The sequence below is a fragment of the Pterocles gutturalis genome, unplaced genomic scaffold, assembly GCF_000699245.1.
Source record: "Pterocles gutturalis isolate BGI_N339 unplaced genomic scaffold, ASM69924v1 scaffold31574, whole genome shotgun sequence".
Taxonomy (NCBI): Eukaryota; Metazoa; Chordata; class Aves; order Pterocliformes; family Pteroclidae; genus Pterocles; species Pterocles gutturalis.
The window spans coordinates 13,499-18,701 of record NW_010129170.1 but is presented as its reverse complement, the minus strand read 5'-3'; the positions used below and the strand labels follow the sequence as shown (position 1 = coordinate 18,701).

The window sequence follows — 5,203 nt, the reverse complement described above, 5'->3', positions numbered from 1 at the left end:
GCTGAAGGAAGTAAATTGGATATGACACTCTAGCAATGTGTCACACAAGCAATCATGCCGGATGAGACCAGCCATCCATCGAGTTCATTAGCATAGATGACAGCAGTCGAGCCAATGATTTCAGGGGAAGTATGATCATTATTAGATCTGCCCAGAGAAGCTGCTTGCATACCCATCATGAAGAGGTGGCCTGGGCACTGAAACCCCCAGCTTTACACCCTTTTTCTAGCTTCTCCTGGGTGTCAAATGTGACACTGACATCCTAGCGTAGTCTTACTACTGCTTGATAGTTGGTAGGTTCCTGGACATGAAGGAATCTTTAAGAAAACTGAGTAGCATCAGAGCTGTACATTAAAGTTTGACAGATGACTTCATAAAGCATCTTATTAATGCCATGCCTTTTGACTAAGTTGGAATGAATTCATACTTATGTCAGCTCCTTTCCAATGGCTTAGTTTAAACCAGCCAGGCAGAATCATTTCAGATTGTATCACTTCTAATCACAACTATTAATAAGCATGTAGTATACTCTCAGCTGCCCTAGGGTCTCCTCTTCTGAGGTCACTGAGGCATCTATTACAAATTGCATAAATAGTTTTCACAGCAAATCTGAGCATGTCATTACTGACATGAGTACACTTTAAAAATATACCTCTGGAAAAAAAGATGATCACCACCGGACTAGTTTTAGCGTAGGTTTCTTCAATTTCTGGTAAACCTAGCTGCACTGCAGCTCTTAGTGCTTTGGCTTGAGGAGAATTTCTTTCTTGTGCAATTCAGGACTGGACACATGAGAAAAAGATTAAAAGGGAATTCTTCCCCAAACACTTGCTGTTGTACATGTGGCAAATTGACACAATGAAGTCACACATTACTGCTTTCATGTTATGTCTTCATAGCATAGAGGAGCAGCATACTTTAAAAACAAGGAAAACCACACACTATATTCAAGGCAAATGAAATAATGTGTATTCTGTTCCCAAAATTCTGAACACGTCCTATTAACATGCAGCCAAGACCCACAGCTGAGTGACAGAAGATGCTCTAGAAGACGTAGACTAATCCTATCCCATTTTATTTTTGATCTTCATCACAGCTCAGGTAACACCACTGGAAAATCTTTGCTCTTACTTTCCACTCCAAATTCAGCTATGTCCAACTCAAAATTTGCATTCCAGGTGTGAGCCCAAGCTTGAAACACAGGTGCTTTATTTCTCCTACAAAGCTTTCCTTTATGCAGTTCAATTTTTTTCATGACATCCTTGAATTAAAATAAAAATTTAAAAAGTCACAGAACCAGATTTGAAGGATCCTCTGCTTTCCAGGCCAGCCTCATGCTCACAGCAGGACTACCAGCAGCATTGCATCAGCCACAGCTTTGTCTAGCAGAGTCTTCCAAGCCTCCAAGAACAGATGTTTCACAAGGTGTTCAGGCATCATTTCCCAGGGTTTCAGCCTTCCAGTGAAAATCTTTCCCTTGCATCCAACCTGAACCACCCAAGTTATGGTTTGCAACTGCTGTCCCTTGTTACACTCTCTGGCACCACCAAGAACAGTTTGCTTTCAGGTTGTGGAAAGTACTCAACCACTTTCCACCTACATTTCAGGCAGATGGCCCTTAGGTGCCTCCTCTTCCAGCTCCAAAAGCTCTCCAACGCTGCTCATCTGGCAGCTTTTTGACCTCTCCCAGTTTTTCTTCCTCCCTTCTGACCTGGAGGCTCAGAACTGCAGAAAGTCCTCAGCTTGCGGAGCTGTGGGTCATGTCACAGTATTAGATGCAACACTACTTTGTGACCCAAGTTTAGCTGCAAAACTTAGAAAAAAACCACAGCTTTTCTCCTCTTGTCTGGTCAGAATTTTACTCTTTCACCAGCATTGAATTGCAGGCTTGCAGCTATCCCTATCTCAAAGGCAAGGCTCATGATTTAAGATAGCAGGTTAAGCCTCATTTAACAGGCTGTAAGCAATGCTCTAAGTGTTCAGCATGCATTACAAAACAGACAGCAATTTTAATTACAAATTTCCTTTCCCAGTTAAGACCAAGAAACACCGCATAACAATTAGTTATTCACAATTAATTCTTCAACAATCACGTCAAAATTCACACTCTTGGGGAGAGCCAAAGATCTGCCATGTTGCTCTGAGAACACACAGGCCAGAGCCATGCTTCTCAGCCCAGCTCAAGTGACACAAGAAGGAGAAGAGAGCGCTCCTTACTCAACCAGGACAGCGAGGACTGCATGGAGGAGAGGTAAGGCAGAGGGTTAAACGTTGTGGAGGGCTAGCCTGAAGACTTCGTTGGTGCACACCCAGGCACCTTGAAAACTTTTCAACAAAAAGGTTTGATGGAAGCCTAGAACCTGGTCATCATCTGCCTGAGCGTGACAGGAGAAATAGGTTACTAGGTGAAGCACACCACAAATACTGGGTGATATTCTGGAAGAACATTGGCAAAGTAGCGTCACACCAAATGAAACTCACTCCTACAGGCTCAAACTGATGCTTACTCTTCCGAGTTGAAGCAAGCAAGCATGCACCCAGAGAATGAATAGCAATAAAAAATGACAATAGAATTAGAATAAGTGAAGGTATATTTATTATACCTCTACAAAAGGATAAAAAAAAAAATTACTGCCTATCCCAACATCCATTAAAGATGATCTTTTGTATGTTTACTTGAAAATATGCTTTTCAGTGAAAGCAATTACTGTACTGCTTCTGCCAGCGAGTTAGATCCTTGCTAGATGCTAGATCCCCCTAGATGCTCTACTACTCCCCAACATCTCCAATAAGTTGTTGTGTTTGGTCCCCTGAGTGCAGATGATTATTCTGCTGCAAAAGATGTTGTCTTTTTTTATTACTGTTCATATCGGTATTAGCACGCTGGGCTGCAGGCTGGAGCAGCACAGAGGCAGACACACATCCTGACCTTGTCACAGGGCTGTAACAATTTCAACCCCAGTTAAATCCCTCTCCAGCAGAGGAGGCCAAAGGCTTAAAACAACCCAAACCTGCAGGTTTACTTAAGGTGTGATACTCTGGTAAAGGAAATACAGAGTTTGACAGTCATAGTCCTTGGCCCCATTATTTCCTCAAACTATTCTTGCACAGTTAAGAAGAGAAGCGAGGCTTTGTGACCATTTGGTAGCAGTTCACCCGACAGTATACACAGGGTGAGTAGAAGGTTCTTCTGCTTTGGTTTGTTTTTTCCCTTAAAATCAAAAAAGAACAAAATATAATAGTTTAAGAAAGAAATACAAGATGTGCCCAGCTCATTTAAGAATGAGTTTCCACTGACCTTCTGGGACTAGCAATTCAAGCAACTAAGGCCTCAGAAAATCCATTTAAAAAATATCATGCCAAGGATGACTTCTTAGAAAGGGCATGTTACAGGTTATTTTAGCATTATTATTTTCTTGGATCACTCTATTAAAAGCATTATACAAGCTCCTTCATTACATAAAACATCACAAGTTTGGAAAAACCACAGAGGATTCAAAAGCATATACATTAATTGTACTGGGCTTTGAAGAATTTGGGCCACAGCCCCATGAAGAGGATAACTGAACAGTAAGCAAGAAGCTTTTCCCTTCAAACCCTGCTGCTGACAGCCCTTCCTTGTGCAGATTTCTCTACAGGTTTCCTCAAGACCAACAGCTGCGAGCTGTGCAGAACAGCCACAACATGAAGAAGGCAACGTTTAAATAAAACCAAGTTATGCCTCTCCACGTTTGCGTGCTAAAGTGTACCCTGCTCACCTGGAGCTACCAATGAGGCACTTTTTAAGATGCACTAACTGAACCCAGTTGCTCCCAGTTACTGTATTGTATCTAGAACAGCACTGAGATGCATTACAAGGGCTGTCAACACGTGTGCATTAGCACAAGAGAAAGTTCTCTACACGACAGCCAGGTTCACGTTACGCTACACTGTAGACTGATTATTTCAGTTGTCCACCCGTATAAGTAGCACACAAGGCAGAAGCAAGAAGCCAAAGAGGAGATCGGCATGTCTGACTTCATAGCTGTCCTGCAATTCTGTGCTTTCCGTGGCCACGTGTGGCTGGTTTTCCTCAGCAGAGTGTGTGCAGGTGGGATTGAGCAACAAGAAAAGCTGGAATCCAACTCGCAGCTAGGAAGCAGGAGCGACTTTAATGAGAGCCAAAGCTATCTATGTTAGGCTTGGAAGTGGACACAGTACGCTGGGGACTCAACTGCCCAGCCCAAAACAATTAAGGAGAATAGCTAAGCAAGCAGAATCAAACTGTCAGTCCTACGTTTGCTCAGTTAACGGTTCAGTCAGTGGGAGTTTGAATGTTTTGATATCAGAGGTGCCATTTAGAGTTAAGAGGAAAAGGAAACCTCAACAGCTATTTTAAAAGAAACTGGGTTCAAGTAACTCTGAAGACTGGATGGCTTTAGAGTCCTGACTTGACAGAATGGCCGGACCAAACCCTGCCAAAACTAACGCCGATAATTTTAACTATCGCTACGTAATTTCACACTTTTTAAATAAGCACTGCCCAATGTCAGCGAGTTCTGCTTACAGCTAACTTTACACACAGGCCATTTTTTGCAGATTCCAGGACAATTTCTTTCATTAGTAAGTAGTCTCTTTAATTTACAAGTCTGTGGCTCTGGTGTATTAAGATGCATCATTTCCTCAAAAGAACTGGAGACTGAGTAAGTCTACGCAGTTCAGCAGTATAACTCAAACAGCAATGTAATCATACTGCAGCCTGAAAAATAATCTGATTTCTTCACAAGAAGCAGCTGTTTCAACAACAAGCATTTGAGCTCAGAGGTAACACTCCCATTGCTGAACCAGTTTTGACGACGGAAGTATGGGACTGCATTAACCAGGACTGTATTCTTTGTCCTGGGACAGCAAACAAGAAGCATGGCCTTAGTGAACAGCTGTCAGCTAACAAAAAATGCCTGCTAAATCACAGCTCGCCACATACATTACATCGAAGAGCACATTAAACTAGATGCGCTTATATTGTCCAAGAACACAGTGATGCTGCTCTTAAATGCAACAGAGGACGCTGAAACCTTACTGCATCAGGCTAAGGGAAATACGGATGCTTCCAGTGCTGAAAGGGGGCTACAGGAGAGATGGGGGGGCTCTGGATCAGGGGGTGCAGGGACAGGATGAGGGGGAATGGGTTTTAGCTGAAAGAGGGGCGATGGAGCTGAGATGT

The 5,203-nt window shown here is 42.8% G+C and overlaps 1 protein-coding gene across 1 annotated transcript in view; it reads right to left on the bottom strand.

Annotated features, from left to right (window-relative positions):
• The window catches only part of NUTF2 (nuclear transport factor 2), a 15,510-nt gene that overhangs the window by 2,246 nt on the left and 8,061 nt on the right, over positions 1 to 5,203 (bottom strand). The window lies entirely within an intron of this gene.